Source organism: Rattus norvegicus, chromosome 13 (assembly GCF_036323735.1).
Source record: "Rattus norvegicus strain BN/NHsdMcwi chromosome 13, GRCr8, whole genome shotgun sequence".
Lineage (NCBI taxonomy): Eukaryota > Metazoa > Chordata > Mammalia > Rodentia > Muridae > Rattus > Rattus norvegicus.
In genome coordinates this window covers 40,729,156-40,748,222 of record NC_086031.1, presented here as the reverse complement: position 1 = coordinate 40,748,222, position 19,067 = coordinate 40,729,156, and the positions used below count along the sequence as shown (strand labels likewise).

General features: G+C 43.3%; 1 protein-coding gene and 1 pseudogene across 3 annotated transcripts in view; one reads left to right on the top strand and one right to left on the bottom strand.

Moving 5' to 3' along the window:
• The window catches only part of Nckap5 (NCK-associated protein 5), a 913,274-nt gene that overhangs the window by 87,627 nt on the left and 806,580 nt on the right, over positions 1 to 19,067 (top strand). The window lies entirely within an intron of this gene.
• On the bottom strand, positions 5,294 to 6,142 carry Psme2-ps1 (proteasome activator subunit 2, pseudogene 1; annotated as a pseudogene).

Sequence of the window (19,067 nt, the reverse complement as noted above, 5' to 3'; positions counted from 1 at the left end):
ATCTGCCTATAGATACTCCAGGATGGGAGGCTTTTTGAGTCTCTCCTTACTCCACGACAGAATTTTGGCAGCCCAGTTTTGTGGTGATATTTCCAGGTGACATTACCTTTATCAGGGTTATATGTCAAATTATTTCTAATTATGATAGGTAACCATACAGTTTTCCCCACCTTTCCCTGTCCTTTGGTGTGGTTGGATTACCATTTTGCTTAAAAGTATATTTAGGGCCTATTTTATCATGTATATAAGTATAGACATTCCTCAGTGTCCACTGGGGGTTGGCTCCAGAGTTCCAACTCCCCTTCAGGAACCTCAAATCCATGATCCTCCCAGATATACGATGGCATGGGATCTGCATGTAGTCTAGGCCCATCCTTCTTTAGACTTCAGATCATCTCTAGATTACTTATCAAATCTGATACAATGAAAACACTGTGTAATTTCCATGTTTTATTTGTTAGGGAATAATGACCAGAAAAAGGATCTGTAAATGGTTGGTGAACCTCTTATATTTCCTCAAATATTATCTTTTTCATTAATATTTTAAATATTTGTCTCTCTCTGTGTGTGTGCATGTGTGTATACGTACATGTGTGTGAGAGAGAAGGATACATACACATATACACACAGAGACAGAAACAGAGAGAGAAACAGAAACAGACAGACAGACATGAGTAGACTACAGGTGTCCATAAAGGCCAGAAAAGACGTTCCCATAGGATATCCTGAAGTTGGGGTTACAGATTGTTTTGAGCCACCTAATGTGGGTGCTAGGAGAGCAAATGCTCTTTAACAGCTGAGAAGTTCTGCAGTTCCTTTATTATTTAAAAAATTATACTGTTTTTTAACACCTGTGTGCGGTGTGTGTGTGTGTGTGTGTGTGTGTGTGTGTGTGTGCACGCACTCGCACAACCATGTAGGCTGTTGTGCCTATGCAGTCAGAAGGCAACTTTACTCAGTCACTTCTCCTTCTGCCTTTACATGGGTTCACAGAATCTAATTCAAGTCACCAGACCTGTGTGGCACTCACCTTTATCCACTGAGACATCTTGTCAACCTTGCTGAAGTATTTTCAAACTCCTGGTGTTTCAGTCTGCAGCTACAGAATTTGGAAACAGAAGGATCACTGTATTTTTTTTCCACCACTGAGTCGGATCATTTATTATGATCACATTTCCTTTCTATTAACACTTTCCCCTAAGTTATTACTCGCACAGGCTCACTGCTGCTCTGCGCACACACAGTAGCGGAGAATTGGAGCCAGTCTAGATGTCCCTCAACAAATGAATGGATAATAAGAATATGGTACATAGACCCAAGGGAATTTTATTCAGCTGTAAAGAAAAATGAAATCATGAAAATTTCAGGGAAATGAATGGACTTGGAAAGTAACGTAACATTAAGGGAGGTGACCCAAACTCAGAAAGAAGAAAGCTGCATATTCTCACTTACATGTGGATCCTAACCACCACCCCCCTCTATGTGTGTGTGTATCAAAATCGGCATAAATGTAGGGATGGTCTAAAGCAAACAGAAAAGAGACCAGGATACGGTAAAATTATTGCAATGAAGAAGAGCTGGGGAAGTGTGGAGAAAAGGACATATGGAACTTGAAATCATCTAAGAGTCTGGGGAAGGAAGAAGCAATGGGGACAACAGTGGGGGGGCAGTGAAGGGAGACATAGGGAGACAGGACTCTACTACACACATTCATAGAATGATCCTTTCTAAAGCCTAGTGTATTTTATTTTAACAATAAAAAGATATTTATATGCAAATTAAAGCCCCAAAATTTTAAAAATGTGATTACTTGCCTCAGGTAAAACAATCCACTCAGTTTCCTAACTCTGTGGTGAAATGTTCTCAACTGTTCAAAGCTGAGTCAGAAGTAAACATCCTTTAAAACCACTCTTTGCAGAAAATAGGGTTTCAAGTCACCAGAGAATGCTTTTTCCCCCTCCATCTTCCAAGGGGAGAAGTTAATTATTAATTGCGCCAAATGAGGAGTAATTGGAAATGGCTGCTTCCCTCGTGTCTTTATTTTAATTATATTCAATTACTCACATTGGGGTAAACAGAAACGCTCTCGTGTGTTGTAGTTGGCGAACAGCATTCATTCATATCTGTGTCTGGGGCACCGTGAACCCTCAGTGCCTTCTTACTGTAGGAAATGCCCTTCTCTCTTGAGTCCCTCTGATGGCTAGCATAGCCTCATTAGAGGAAGGCAAACGGCAGGCAAAAGCAACGTGCTTTTGTGAACAGATGAATCGAGTTGGGGGTGCTGCATAAAAGGCTGTTTTTTTTTTTACCTTCCTCCTTTTCCTGTCCATTATGCTTCCGGCTCAGGAATGTGAGGAGCGTTATAATTGGGAATCTTCAAAATAGCTTACCAAGAAGCCAGAGAAGGACTTGACATTCAGACAGTTTTTAGAGGCTGCCAGTAGAGGGCCTTGTTAAACTGAGTTAAAGGTTCTCACCCTGCACACCAATTGCCAATCATGACAGCTTACCTGTTAAAGAAGCTATTGTTTTTTGAGACTGTCTAATGAATAGCTTTAAGATTACCCAAGTGATCTTTAAAGTACATTGTATTTCTTTGTGTGTGGATCGAGGAGACATCTAAGTTTCCGTCTTCATTGCTTTCTTAGTAAGGAGTCAGAGAATCAGATAGATCATTAAAAACCCATCAATCAAACTAGGGCTTTGGAAGCCTCATCACTAAATCTATAGTATGTGTCTGTCCGAGTTGAGGTGAGGGGCTCTGAGTCCGCTAGCTGGGTCTTAGTATTGGCTGCTGAGTGTGGAGAAGGAAAAAATGACAGTTTGCCTATTCTAGACGTGGATTAACCTTGTTGCTGACAGTGGGGTGAGGCCCATGCTAAACAGAATCCCAGCAGCAGTCCCGAGTCCTGCTCTCTGTGGCAAGTCCTGCTTTCCTATGTGGCAAGGCCTCTTTCTGATGCAGAAGGGAGGAGTTTAATAAGAGGGCAGAACATGTGACAGATGGTCTTCATCCCTGCCCTTTCTGGTGAATTTAGCAGCCACAAAGAAAAAACTGACTTCCAGAGTCACTCAGTGTGTACCCTAAAGTGATTCTCTTCCCCCTTGCTTGCCTGCTTCCTGCTCCTCTTCCAGAGTCTCTCTTCTTCGATCTCTCCTCTTGGGACAACTCAGCCCAAGTGCCTTACTTAGGAAGGCTCTTCCTACCTGCCACACCCCTTATCATCTCAGTGTGGTCATCTCCACGGGCACTTATCACTAATGTAATTAAACATATGGCAGGTTATTGATTACGAAGGTCTCCCTAGGGAGGCAAGATCTTCCTTGGAGGCAGTGTCTCTGTGTGTCTTATAGTTTAATATTAAACTTAGCACCTGGAACAGTGGTTGATGCCCAGAAGGTAGCCTCCACACATTCAGTGAGTCTGAGTGAACATAGGCACATGCTCTGGATTTTAGGTGAGTGCTTTCCTCTCTAACATTTAAGAAAAACATCCACTTTAGTGTCTCAGACCTTGATGTTCAAAGCTGCTGGTGTTCAGAATGCCTGTCTATGGACTTGCAGCACAAAGTCTCAGCATTGTTCTTTTGTGTAACTTTCACACAAGTGGACAAATGTCTATATTTCCAGTAGTCATGGTGTTTATCAAACAGGAGCTCTAGAAATCTTGGAATCAATGAATAAGCAAATGGACATGAGTTTATTTTTCATTTTCTTTCATTTTTTTCAAGGGTGTGTGTTTGTGTTTGTGTGTTTTTGTATGTGTATGTGTGTTTGTGTGCTTGTGTGTGTGTGTGTGTGTGTGTGTGTGTGTGTGAGAGAGAGAGAGAGAGAGAGAGAGAGAGAGAGAGAGAGAAACCTTATGCCACAGCCCACATGTACAAGTTAGCCACCATCTTACTGGAGTGGATTCTCTTTCTACTATGTGAGTCCAAGGGATCAAACTCAAGTTGCCATGTTTAGTAACAAGTGCCTTTATCCACTGGCCATCTCAGCAGCCCTTAAAAAAAACTCCTTCCTTCCTTCCTTCCTTCCTTCCTTCCTTCTTTCCTGACATTTTATAGCCTGCCTTCCTTCTTTCCTTCCTTCCTTCCTTCCTTCTTTCCTGCCATTTTATAGCCTGCCTTCCTTCTTTCCTTCCTTCCTTCCTTCCTTCTTTCCTTCCTTCCTTCCTCCCTTCCTTCCTTCTTTCCTTCCTTCCTTCTTTCCTGCCATTTTATAGCCTACCTTCCTTCCTTCCTTCCTTCCTGCCATTTTATAGCCTGCCTTCCTTCTTTCCTTCTTCCCTTCTTTCCTTCCTTCCTGCCATTTTATAGCCTGCCTTCCTTCTTTCCTTCTTTTCTTCCTTCCTTCTTTCCTTCCTTCCTTCCTTCCTGCCATTTTATAGCCTGCCTTCCTTCTTTCCATCTTTCCTTCCTTCCTTCCTTCCTTCCTTCTTTCCATCTTTCCATCTTTCCTTCCTTCCTTCCTTCCTTCCTTCCTTCCTTCCTTCCTTCCTTCCTTCCTTCCTTTCTCTCCAGACTTCATCTCCCGCTTTCCTCTCTCCCTCTATCCTCCCTGGTTTGCTCTCCTCTCCTTCCACTGAGGAAGGATGAGCAGACAGAGGAAGAGGCCTTTAGGTGTCTCATGTGTACTTCCAGGTTTCCTTGTTAGATTAGAGATTTCCTGGAGGCCTGTAAATTATCAGATACTGCCTTCCCAAGATGTCACGTAGCACTCAAAGAAGACCAGAAATTTGGAGTCAGTTAGCACCATTAAAATGATGGAAGTCATGTGATTATATATAGTTCTACCCCAAAGACAGTTACTGTTTGATATCCATGGGTTCCGTCCTGGGTTCTGATGTCTCCCTTTCAGTCAGTTAATTTACCTCATTGAATTTGGTGTCCTTATTCTTTAAATGCAGCAACACAAATTGATTTTTATCAAATATCTCTGAGATGTTTACAAAGGTGGCCCAGCCCCTTTGTGTGTACATAGTCTCCTTATCTGTTCCTCATAGCAGTGCCCCCTGAGATAAACACTGTTGTCAATCCCATTGTGGAGACGAGGAAAGCCAGGAAACCCAGAGATTCATTTGTTTGAATTACATAGTAGACTTTGACCTGGGCATACAGACATCTTCACATCCTTGCGGTATAGTTTTAAGGGAGGAATGAGTTAAGACAGTAGAGAGCATGAGCAAAATCAGACTCATGCAGGGTGACCTTTGCTGTCTTGCTTGGCTCTTTGTCACAGAGGTCTTTTTTTTTTTTTTAAGTATAGATCATTTATTTTCCTTCTAATCCGTTGCTCAGTACATAGATGGCTTTTCTTCACCCTTTGGGTTGACAGTTTTCTCTAGGTTGCTGCTGCTGGTAAGATGAAGCTCAGCATAGAAGACTCTCAGGTCCAGCACCATGGCCCTAAGCGCCCCGTAGGCTGCTTCAACTCGCCCGTGCACCAAGGCCCGGTAATCCATTACATGGGGTCCTTGGAGGCCTTGGCCACAGCATCCCCACGCTCTGAGAAGTACTTGGAGATGGTTGTCTGGAACGCTTCCACTTTGGTCTTGACAGCACTCACTCTCTCTAGCACATTCTCCTGAATTGCCACCCCAAAATCATTTCCATCCTCAGTCTTGGGGATCAGGTGCTGGATCCATGTGATTACCAGAATGCACTTCTCTTTGAGAGTCCAGACTTCTGGTTTAACCAAGGAAAGCAGGGCCAGAAGCTTCTCATTCCCAGGGAGGAAGCCACACTTAGGGACTTCTTTCTTCTCCTGCTTGTCGGGTTTCCATCTCATCATCCTTGGGTGGGGGATCTGGGATAGGGATGTCCAGAGGAGCCCCGAAGGAGGAGAGGTCAGCCACATTGAAGGAATCCTCTTGCAAGAGCTGCCTCAGGGATATGATTTTCCGTGGCAAGAAAGTGCAGAGGAAGTCGTCAGCCTCCTGGAAAAGATTTTGACTGAAGGTGTCCACCTGTTTACGGGCTTCTCCACTCAAGCAAACCCCACAAGGCTTGGCCATGCTTCCTCCCCAGTTGCCAGCTCTCGAATCTGCGCTAGCAGCCCAGCTTTCAGTTTCACTCTCTAGGCCCAGACCCACCCCCCTCCTGTCATGGAGGTCTTTACAGGTCCTTATAGGTAGAAGACAGATAATGTTGTCAATGGTCATGTGACCCAGTGTTGGAGTCCTGTGAGTGTGTGTGTGTGTGTGTGTGTGTGTGTGTGTGTGCGCGCGCTCGTGTGCATTCCATCTACCTTGTTGCTTAACATATGGTCTCTTCCTTGACTGGAACTCACCAATGAGGTTATGCTGGTCTGTTAGCCAGCCACAGGAATATGTTCATATTCAGAACCTTGGCACTGGGGTTATAAACATCACACACCCATAAACAAACATGACCATCACACTTAGACTACCCCACCTCACTCTCTTCTTGAGACAAGGTCTTACTGTGTAGTTTTGGCTGGATTAGCATTTTAAGAGACAGGCTGCCCTTCAACTCACAGGAATCCACTTGCCTCTACCTCTGGAGTACAGGAATCCAGGATGAGCAACTGTGCCCAGTTCTGTTATTTTTAAACATTTCGTAGTGAATAAAAAATAACTTTATTAAGAATAAAAATCGAACAGTTCTTTTCTTTTCAGTGTGGATTCTGGGAATAAAACTCAGGTTCTTATGCTTTCAAAGCAAGTTCTTAACCAACTGAGCCATCTCCCCAGCCCCAGGGGACTTACTTAGTGTTTGTGTCAAATGTCAAGAGCTCTGTTTATTCAATGTTTTGGCACAAACAAGTGTTCAGAGCTCAGAACAGCTATCAAAAACAAAAACAAAAAGCCTGGCCATCCATGTCCCTGAGCCACTGAATGCTTCTGAGGGCTTCTTCCCATACTGGTACTGTGGTCTTGGTTCAAAACATGACACTTGCTCACATGGTGCTCCTGACATTATAATTTCTACAATTGTAAGAAAAAAAAATCCATCAAGCCTTGTGGTCTCCAGTGACTACAGAACTGTGTGTTTAAAGTACGGTGCAGCCTGGGGCTGAGAGATGGCTTGGTTGTTAAGAGCTTGCTGCTCTGGCAGAGAACACGAGTATGCTTCCCAGCAGCCAACTCTTGCAACTCACTGTCACCTGGGACTCCAGCTCCAGGGGACATGATGCCCTCTTCCTGTCTGTATTTGCACCTGCACATATCTGTGCATATTCCTACACACATACATATAAATGAAAATAAATGCTTTAAGTGTAGCCAGGTTGTTGGGTAAGAGGGTGCTATATGCGCTTAGATGCTTTTGATGGAGTCTTCTTTGATTTCTCTTTCTGGTGTTTTTGTATCAGTCTTCCTAGTTGCCCTCTGCCTCCCACAGATCCCTCTCCATACCTCTCTCTATCATTCAACAATCTTTAACAATCTCTCTACCATTTCCCTATTCACTTTCCATCTCATACACCTCTCACCCCCCACTGTGCCCACTCCACTGTGTGTGTGTGTGTGTGTGTGTGTGTGTGTGTGTGTGTGTGGTGTGTGGTGTGTGTGTTATGTGTGTGTGTGTGTGTGTGTACATGTGAGCATGATATATGTATGTATGTGGTTATTGTTGTACCATGGTGTGAGTGTGGAGGTCAGAGTACAGCTTCAGGTGTCAGTTCTTATTTCTTACCTTGTTTGAGACAAGCTCTCCTGTTGTTTACCACTGCATATCCCAGGCTACCTAATTGCCAAGCTTCCTGCTATACTCCTGTGTCTCCCTCCATTTACTAGAGCAGAAGGCCGTTAGCCAGTGTTTCCCCGTGGACCAGGGATCTAAAAGAAAGGGCACTATCCCTGTGTTTTCCATCTCTCCACAATCCCAAAGGGCCAAGGGTATCTTTACAATACAAATCCTGTTAAAACACACACACACACACACACACACATTCCAATTCCAGGTCAAAGGAAGAGAAATCCCCAAGGGCAGAGCCAGCATGCAAGGCCAGAGCGTAATCTGGAAAGAGAGTTGAGCACTCCTGCTTGAATAATTCTGCTAGGAGACATCTGTTGGGCCACAGGATCAAACTGCCCCCATCTGCATAGTGACGAGAAAGGTCCTAAGGCTACCCCACCCTGCAGTGCTGTTATCTAAAAATCACACAATGATTCCAGATCTCTCAACTCACAGCAATAAACAGAGCAGCAAGAAGTGAAACTCCTCCCCTCCCGGTCAGCGATTTGACACTGGATGGGAAGTGTAGGTAGGTGTCCTGGGTACACTAGCAGTCTCTGTCTTCCTTAGAAGTACTGTTTTCCCAGAATGCAGTGTGGGTCCTCACTGCACAGAGCATATTCTCTGGTGACAGATGTTAAAGGATCCCTTCCAATGGGTGTTTCTCCCAAGCATCTAATTATAACTCCACAGAAGATTAACAGATGTTATAATTGTCTCTCCCCTTTGATTAAATAGTTTCTGCATGAGTGACGTGCTAAGATTTTTTCTTCTCTGTCTTGCACAATCTTTATAAAGAACTGGCATGTGTCTTCAATTTTCTGCAGATAGTTTCTCCATAGGCTTGGTAAGATTCTTTATATAGAGAAAACAAACTCAGGATGAGATAGACTGAAGGATGAGTTATAAAAGCACCCAGATTCTCTCATGTAGAGAATATGAAGGAGCCCAGTTCCTGGCTTCTCTTTCTAGAGTTTAACCACGCAAGAGGGTTGATACCTGAATGCTCCAGGAACAGCTCTGTAAGTGTAAAGGAAGATTGAACCAACCTTGCTTAGCATACAGGATGCGAGATGCCATGTGTGCAAAAGAGTGTGTGAACAGAGAGAAAACTGTCATTTACGATTGTCTTGTGACTGTACAGATGGTTTTTGTATTTGTTTTCAGATAAGTTATCAACTATAAGCTTTATAAACATAAAATAATGGAGCTAGGGAGTTGTCTCAGTCTTTAAAGAGCTTTCTATAAGAAAATGTTTGTAACCCTAGTACTAGGGAGAGACAAGTGGATTTCTGTGGATGGCAGGTTAGCTGATCAATAAACTCCAGATTCAGTAAGTGACCCTGTCTCAAAAATTAAGGTGATCTCCAGTGTCAACATGTGTCCTGGACCTCAGCATGGTCTCCAGTGGCAGTGCGGACCAGGGACATCAACACAGCAGCATGACTCATTACACTACCACGTATGGGTGACAGAGGCAGCATGGGACAAGGACATCAACGTGGTCCCAGGTGACAGTGCAGGTCACACACATCAACCTGGTTTCAAACAACAGCCCAGTCTGGCCCATGACATCCACATGGCCTCATGTCCATGGTTTGCGTTGTTGCCAGAAACCATGTAATCTGTGTTTCTGCTAATGTAAAGGGCAAGGATGCTATTTTTTCTGTTGTATTGGTGACTTCAGACTCACAGTTGACAAAGAGGTACAAGGAAGCCTCTGTGACAGGCCCTACCCTCCCAAAGTAACTGCCTAGATGGAAATCCGTAAAAGAAAACTCTTAAAAACTGTGATAAGGATGTTGAAGTGAAGCTCTCTACACTGATGGCTTCTAGTGAGGGTGCTGGTGGGGAAGGAACTTTTCTTAAGGTGCTGGCCACTGGGAGTTTTAACATGCTCCAGTGAGGAGGAGGAGGAAGAGGAGGAGGAGGAAGAGGAAGAGGAGGAGGAGGAGGAGAAGGAGGAAAGGGAGGAGTCGTCCTCCTCCTCCTTTTCTTCCTCCTCTTCTCCTCCTTCTCCTTCTCCTTTCTTTCTTTCTTTCTTTCTTTCTTTCTTTCTTTCTTTCTTTCTTTCTTTCTTCTTTTCCTTCTCCCTTCTTCTTCTCCTCCTTTTCCTGCTCCTTCTTTCTCTTTCTCCTCCTTCTCCTTCTCCTCATCCTCTTCCTCCTCCTCCTTCTCCTCCTCTTCATCCTTCTCCCTCTCCCTCTCCCTCTCCCTCTCCCTCTCCCTCTCCCTCTCCCTCTCCCTCTCCTCCTCCTCCTCCTTCTTCTCCTTCTCCTTCTTCTTCCTCCTCCTCCTTTCTTCTTCTACCTCTTCCTTCTGCTCCTCCACCTGCTCTTCCTCCTGCTCCTGTTCTTCCTCCTCTTCTTCTTTCTCCTTCTTCTCTTCTTCAGTTGAGAGAAAGTCACAAGGTTTGTGGAAAGAACCAGGAAAATGGACAACTCAGCGTCAACTGCATCACCCCAAACCAACCCCAGCATTAGTGACAACTCAAAAAAGCTGGAACCCTGGCACTCTCTTTGTGACTTGCAGCTAGCTCAACAGGCGTTGGAGTCTTCTCTCCTCAGCAGTACTTGCTTCTTACATAATCCTACAGGGAAGACGCCTTATAAATCTGGTCTCAGTGATTTCCTGAAGCTTTGTGTTGTTTACTTCCTGAAATATAAAGACCACGCCCCCTTCGACCTTTCTGAGTCCTAATGAACTTCCTTCCAGAATGCAATATCAGAGGAAACTGCCCTGTAATGCGCTTGTAAAGCCTTCTCAGTGCTAGAACCTCAGTGCTGACTTCGTCATGCCTGATCACTCCAGAACCCACCCAGCTCATGCTGCCCTGACTTTCTTTTACTTCCCCTGGTCACTCTTCCTAGTTAATCTGTGATTAGTACCTCAGTCACCAGCCCATGGCACCTTATATCAGCTAAGGACACTTCTGCTGTTATCTTTGCCAATTCCCGTCTTATCAGAGGAGCAACATATCCCAGACTTGGCAGAGAGTTGTTTTGGGTCAAATTCCATATAATTGAATCTTTTGTCTTTTTACTTTTTTTGTGTGTGTGCTTATGTGGAGGCAGGCAGAGGTGTCATTCCTCAGGTGCTTTCCACCTCAATTGTTGAGACATCACCTCCCATTGGCCCAAAGCTCACCAAGCAGAGTAAATCAGTGGGACAGAGCCCCAGCTCTGCCTGCTTCTGCCTCTCAAGCTCTAGGATTTCAAGTACGTACCATTATGACCAGATCTTTTTTTTAAAAAAAAAATGTAGGTGCTAGGGAGCAAAACTCAGGTTTGCACCTCATTTTTCTTCCTGTTAACAATTGAGCTATCACCAGAGCACCATTTTTATCTTGTTCTGATGCTTTATCATTTCATGATCCCTATGTAAAAACATGAGAACGTAAGCATTAGAACCAGTCAGTGGTCAGAGAGCACTCAGGCATCTCTGATCGTATCCCCTTTTTAACCTCCTTGCCGGCAGCCAGTGCGTATGACTTAAAGTTGTATAGGTGGTGAGTGCATTGCTGGTTTGCATAGTCCTTGTTATTTGTACTTTCTCATTCTTTCTATTCTAATTTCTGGAAATCTGGTAGCCAGCATGGTATGCCGGGTGAAGAGGACTAGTTACGTCAGCATATGTTCACTGCTCACAGTAAGTTCTGACAGGACATTTTCCCACAAATGCATAGTATGTGCTGATCACATCCACACCCGCATCCCCCTGCCTCTCCTGTTCTCACACCTCCCCTCTCGTTACCTCCTTGTATCCTCCAGACAATTTCACTTTTAATTTTATGGCAGACATTCCATATATGACTTTTGTGACTTTATAGAATATAGGAACCACAGTTGAGAGGAAACGTGTACTTTTGTCTCCCCGGACCTGGCTTATTTCATTAGATATGATCATCTCCAGTTCTCTTTTTATTCTGCAAATGTCATAACTTTGACTGAAAAATTCTATTGTGTATGTATGTGTGGATATATGTATACACATACATAAATATGTTATACCTATCTATAACCAATCTTTCTATCTTCTACAATATCTATCTACCCATCCATCTACCCATTCATCCATCACCTATCCATCCAAACATCCATTTGTCTGTCTGTCTATCTATCTATCTATACCTATTTTTCATTTTCCTTTTACATTTTCCTTATCTATTCTTCTACAGATGGACCCCTAAGATGGTTTCACTACTTATTTTGCATAGCACAGCAGTAAATACAAGCGAACAAGAATCTTTGTGGTATATTGGTTTAAATTCTTCTAGGTAAATATCTGGAAGTGCTATAGATGGTAGTTCTGGTTTTTTAGTGGTTATATGTATTGGGTATGTGTGCTATAGTACAGGTATAAGGAAGGCATAGGACAATGTACAGGAGTGAAGTCTCTCTTTACAATATCTGTGTGACCAAACTGAAAGTCCTTGGTGACAAATAATTTTACCCACTGAGCAACACCACCAACAGTGCTAGGTAGATTTTATGTTTTACTTTATCTCCTTCACACATATTAGAGTCATTTGGGAGGAAGGAACCCCAATTGTGAAAATGCCACCATAAGATTGAATTGTAGGTTACGACTATAGGGCATTTTTTATTTGGTGATTGATGAGGAAGGACCCAAGCCATTGCGGGTGGTATTGAGCAAGCCATGGAGAGCAAGCCATTAAGCTTGTATAGTTTCTGCTTTGGTTCCTACCTCCAGGCTCCTGCCCTAAGTCCCTGTCTTGCTGGTGGTATATGCCTTTCATCATGGCAGTTAGGAGGCTGAGGCAGGCAGATCTTTGAGTTTAAGGCCATCATGTCCTACAAAGGTAGTTTCGCCCCAGCCCTGACTTCCTCTTATGGTAGACTTTCCAAGTTACTGTTTTATCATAGAAACCCTAACTAAGAAATGCCTCTGTGTTTGAAGAACTACCATACTGACTTCTGTGTCACTGTACCAACCTTCGTTCAGTTCTGAATATTTTTGCAACTGTAATTAAGGTCCCTAATGAGCTCACTTCAGGTTCATAAAAGTGGTTTTCTTAAGTCATAGTCTGGAGTCAAGAGACTTGAGATGCAGGACCTCAGGATTTTCCCATTAACCTTGACCTCAAAAGCCATGGGTTCTATGACAGCAAGATTACAAAAAGTTATCAGCCACATGGACTCAGAAGAAAACCCAGACCTGGGAGCTCTCAGGTCTTCTAGTGCCTTCTTCCATTTTGTGAGGGCTGAGCCTGGCTCCAGTGCAGCAGGCTTAGCTTTGCGATCCACAGAACATCGAGGGCACAGATAAGGCCTATCACAAGCCATTCTTTCTGTGGCAGTTTAATATTCACCAATGCACAACCAAGATCTACATTTTCACATGTCTCTATCTCGCCCTCCTCTTTCCCATGTATGTAGCCTCTTTAATCTCTTGTGGTCTGATTAAAAGGAAATGGTGAAGCAATAAATCAAAGTGCCTTAGCATCCCTCCCTCTACTCTGGCATTCAGGGAGGGTACCTCTTCTACAACCGTGAGTCTCCTGCTTCATGATTGGTCTACAGCATCCCCTCTTCTCAGCTGGAATCTCAGATTCAGCTCCACTTGCTGCAAACTGATTTCAAAGTTTGCTCCTCTCCCATTTCTGAGCCCTTACGGCTGTGTCTGCCTGGTAAGTTAATGGGTTGACATTGTAGTCAGATCATGGAAGTTTTACGGAACGCAGATTTTATCACATGCCTTCTCCCTCTCTGTGTACCAGAACTCCTGTTTCCTTATGGACATTTTTCAACCCTTTCCAAATGGTTCTGTGAGCCTCTATGTCTGGCTGTCCTTGTACAAGTCACCACCTCACATAATGCCTCATGTGACTTGTGTGTGTGTATGTGTGGTGTGTGTGTGTGTGTGTGTGTGTGTGTGTGTGTGTGTGTGTAGCTCACAAGACTTTAAACCATGCAAATAGCTCCCTTCTAGCCTGGGAGGCCTATTGTAATTTTAAAGGAGTTGCTTTAAGTGTGTACTGGAGCTATAGACAGTTGTTAGCCTCCCAGTTTGGGTGCTGGGAACTGAACTTGGGTCCTCTGCAGGAACAGTAGCATTCCTACTTTTTTTTTCCGGAGCTGAGGACCGAACCCAGGGCCTTGCGCTTGCTAGGCAAGCGCTCTACCACTGAGCTAAATCCCCAACCCCCATTCCTAACTACTGAGCTGTCTTTCCAGTCTCTAATTTCCTTATTTAATCTTAATGTATGCTTCACAATTCTCACTCATAACTTACCTGTGGGTATATTATTTGTTTTATTATTAGAAGAGTATGTCTTCACACATGTGTATATTATACTTTAAGCATAATCTTCTTCAATTTCCACATAACCCTTTCTTACCCCTTCATTCAAATAGTCTCCTTTGTTCTTCAAACAGTTTATATTCTAAGTTTATATTCTTTGTACCTATAAGGTTATGTGGAACCATATAAAATCTAAAACTGACAAATGAAAGGAAAACCTATGATATTTGTCCTTCTGAGTCAGAAGGAAAACTTATCCATATGACTTGAATTCTTTTATTATTTTTCACATGTATATCACAAATGCTTGGGGGTAGTGAGGTTGCAAATAACAGAAAACCAGTGGGTTATCCTTGGCTACATCCTGTGAGTCTTTCCCTTTCGTAGCAGTGGTGCTCTCTACATCTGAGTCTTAACACACTTTCTTCAAGCCCTCATTTTCTTGCTCATGAGAGCAAATTTCAGAAAACTAGAGATTATTGGACCAATAAGAAAACATTCTTGCTTTGGACAAGTACATTTCCTTTCTCTATTCTCCACTATCCTTTATCTCTAACTACCCATCTCTTTTCTCAGTCTTTTGAAGGACTGGGTAAAAGTGTTCAGATGTCTCGAGCCAAGAGTTCCTGGTTAGCAAAAGGACACAACATTGTAGAATTAAAAGGGGCTTCTTTGTGCCTCCCAGAGTTTCGTTTGTTGAGAATGTCTTTACTGTGGGTGTGATGTTTTAATCCTGCTACTGCTGAGAACACAACTGTCCTGATTTAGCTTTAATTGTCAATGTGACACAGCCTAGGGTCATCTGAGAAGAGACTTTTTATTGAGACATTTCCTGTAGCAAATGGCCTGTGGCGTGTCTGTGGGGGATTGTCTTCATTGTTAATTGAGACAGAAGAATCCAGCCCTCTGTGGGCAGCACAATCCCTAGGCAGGTGCTTCCGGAATGTTTAAGAAAGCAACTAAGCCTGAGTCTGCGAGTGAAGCAGCAGCCTTTCTCTGTCGTTTCTCCAGATTTCTGGCTCTGAGTGAATCCTCTGATTTTTTTTTTTTTTTTATTTTCAATGCCTTTGCTTTAGAAAATAAACATATCTGCTTAAGGTATAATCTCTTTTGGCTTTGAATGCTCTTTTCTTCCTTATTCAAATGTAAAACTTTTAGATTAGAGGAATTAAAAGAAATCTGCCTTCAAATATTTCAACACCAACAAGAAATAGTAAAAGTTGGAAATTTTACTTAGGCTTGAAAATGGGCATTTATTTCCTTAAAAACCTGCTTGATTTCATCTCAAAAATGAGTTCTAAGTTCACAGCTCTTTTCCTTTTCTTTCCCCTTACAAAATGACACCATTTAATAAGTTTCCTAGTCAGAGGTAATGCTGGGCAGACAGACTACCAAGCAGACGTGCCTTCAAGTTCCTCCCTGGAGCTCCTCCCGACTTCCCTTAGTAACAGACTGTGATGCGTAAGTATAAGACAAAGACACTCCATCTTCCCCTAATTTGCTGTTTGTTAGAATGAAACTAGGACATGGTTCATTCCAGGCATCGGCTGGTAGGATTCCTTAATCACTAGCCCCTGCCCTTCCTCTTCCAAAGCCCCATTGTGTAGGCTGTACACATGATATCAACTGTGTCCTCACCCAAACTGAATGCCCCATGATAGTTTCATGAACTCACAACACGCTGCATGCACCCACAGCATGGGGAAATGTTGACGGGGTTGTGGGAGGATTGTGCAGAATGGAATGAAGCAACCACTCTAGGAAACTGGGTGAATAGCACTTATCTGTATTGTTTGGACAATATATAAACTCTTGCAAAATGATTCCATTGACCCCCCTTTTCCTTTCTCTGTTCCATTTCCCTTGCTCTTCTCTTTCCTTCTTTTCTGCCCTTTCCTCTTAACCATTACCCCCTCCATCCCTACTCTCTTCCTCATCCAATTTAATGTTTTCATTCCCTTCTTTTTTGTTTCTCTCCCTACTCCTCTTCCTCCCACTATCCTCCTCTTTTCCCTTACCCCTCTCTCCTTTCACTCTTGCCCCTTCCATTCCTCCCCCTTCTCCTATTTTCCATTCTCTCCTTACCTCTCCCTCCCCTCCCCTTCCTGCTCTCCCCTTTCTTTTTCCCTCCTCCTGTCCTCCTCCCTTCCTTCCTTGCTCCTCCTCTCCTCCTACTCACCCTACTCCCTTCTCTCTTTCCCCTATTCCTTTCCCTCTTTTACATTCTTCCCACTCTCCTCCTCCCTTCTATTTTCCCTTCTTTCTCCTCTCTCCCTCCCTCCTCTCCCTTCCTCCCCCTACCTTTCTCTTTCTCTCTGGCTGCCATTGTTCCTTCATCCACTCTCATTTGACATTGATGCTTTCCGGTGAGGCTGTATTTTAACTTCCTGTCTTGTTTTGGTTGTTGGTGTATTTGTCTTTGTGCTGTTGAGATGGGCTTGGCTCAGGTGTGCTCCGAGTGCACATGTGTTGGACACACACAAGGCCTGTGTGCACATGGAGAACATCACATTTATTGACATTTCAGGGTTGATTTCAGCCAGTTCAGTTAGAAAAACTGCAAGTGTTATTTTATTCTTCCTCGGATTCCCAAATTAAAGTAATTGAACTCAGCAAGCACTTTATCAAACCTAAATAATTACAGGGCATTTAAGCACACGGTATCAATCTTTTGTTTCTTCTGAAATCAACAGCATTTTCTTGATAGAGAGGGTTTTGTGTCACTTTCTCTAGTTTTTTGGAGTATTATCCAGTCTTAATGTCTTTTTAAAAATAAGTGTTTAGCCCACATAAACCCGAGTCACCCATTCTTTTGTGTTTCTTGCAGAGATACAAAATGCTCAGACAAAATATTTTGATTTTAAGCTAGAGAGTCAGTGAATCAAGATAGTGCTCACCTGAGAAATGTGAAGACCTGAATTCAGTTCCCAGGACTCAGATACAAATCTGGGCATAGTGTAATATGCTGGTAATCACAGGGCTTTGGAGATAGACAGGCAAATCCTGGAGCTAACTGAACAGCCTAGCCTACCTTGAGCAAGACTTCTAGGTCAGCCAGAGAACCTGTCTCAAACCAAAATAAAATGAATGGATAACACCGGAAGAAAAACATCTAGTCAGAGGTTGACTTTGACCTCTACATGCACACATATGTGCACACATATACCTGCACAGACAAATGTTTTAGTATTGTTCCTTAGGTATTGTTCATGGACACACAGTAACAATATATATTCAGAGTTAGTATACTGAAGGTGCTGGTCGTAGTGTGGGAACAATAAAGTATTTATATGCATGTGTATATGCCCCTTGGAGCATGGCTGTGTGGGAAGGAGCCAACAGGCAGACAGGGACCCTACAAACTTTTTACCATAGCATGAGCAATTGAAAAACAATAACAACAACAACAACCACAACAACGACAAACCACCCCCCCCCCGCCAAAACCAAAAGCAAGTTGTTTTAGAGTTTATACTTGTCTTTACTTTGTATTTTGGCTTTCGGTTTACCAAATCTATGCTGACCAGAAAGAGGGAAGTGCAGGCATAAGAGTGCTGATCCAGGAACAGGAAAGATAGCTGAGCATCTAAGAGTCACTGATGTTCCTGAAGAGGACCCAAGTTCAGTTTCAGAACCACACCAGGTGACTCACAAGCTTCTGTAACTCCCCTTTCCAAGGTGTCTTCTGGGCTGTGCAGGCACCTGCACACACATGGCATACACCCCGACAAACACATACACATACGTATAAATAAAAATAAAAACGTATAAAGGAGTGCCTATCCATTTTTACTGGAATGTTTCCATGCTGTGCAGTAATTCTGCATTTTCTATCATGTCAACTTCAAACAGCTCTTGATAGAAGAGTGCCAAGAGGAGCTAAAATAGAAAGTTTAATGTCCTAAGACAGATGTTGATGGAAACTACAACATGACAGTCCCAATTACTAACCTACATTCTCCAGCCTCTAGCTCACTCTGATTCTTGGTTCTGTGCCTCTCTCCCTCTTTGGACGTATCTCCTCTAAGGTTAATACTATGGTTTGGGTGTGATATGTGCCCCAAAGGCTTACATGCTGAATGCTTGGTCACCAGCTGGTTGCATTATTTTGGTAAGTGGTGGAAATTTTAAGTCAAGTACAGATAGAGAAAATTGATCATTAGGAGCAGGCTGGTTGGTTAGCTTTAACTAGCAACATAGCATAACCTAAAATTATCTGGAAGAGGGTCCGAATTGGGTAAGTCAACTAGATCGGACTCGCTTTGGGGATGTCTGCAGAGGATGGTCTTAAGCGTTAATTTAAGTGAGACTACCAGCCCACTGTGAGCAGCACTATTCCCTAGTTAGTTAGTCCTGAATGATATAAGAAAGCTGAGCATGGTCATCCTTGCCTGTCAGCGTCCTTCTCCATGATTCCTGCCTTACTCATCTGGCTGTGAAGTGAATTTCTTGGCCAGAAACAATGCTATGTGAAAGTCCTGCCTTAGCTTCTTTCAACGATGGATTGTCACCTGAAAATGTGTGCTGAAAGGAAACCCAATTACCCTCTAAGTTGCTTTTGGTCAGAGTATTTTACCAAGAATGGAAACTACAATATGGGCTTGTGAAGGTTATGCCTTGTCCGCTCTCTCTCCTGCCCCATTCTTTCTCTCTCTTTCCATCTTTCCCTCCCCTGTTTGCTGTGGTGTTAACAGCTCTATCATTCTGTCCCCACCATATTGTACAGAAATGTCTGAAACCATAAGCTAAATGCATCTTTCTTCCTTTTGAGTTGTGAGTGCCAGGCCTCTGTCTTAGTTTAGAGAAGGCTAATCCAAGTGGATAAGTGCTTTGCCTAGCCCCCTTGCTAGGAATTTAAATGAGCTTTGTCTTCCTTTGTGTTCTTAGATGGTTCTAGAACGAGCTTCAAGGTGAAGGCCTGACTCGCAGAGTGGAGGTGATCAGATTGATTAGCAAATGAATCATTTGATGGGCAGGGAATAGTTTTTTGTTTTGCCTTTTTGAGTACTGGGGATAGAACTTAGGGACCTGCTCCTGCTTTGGCAAGCCCTAGACTGCCAAGCAGGGGGATGCTTTAAATGAGATGCGATTGTGATTTGTTGCATT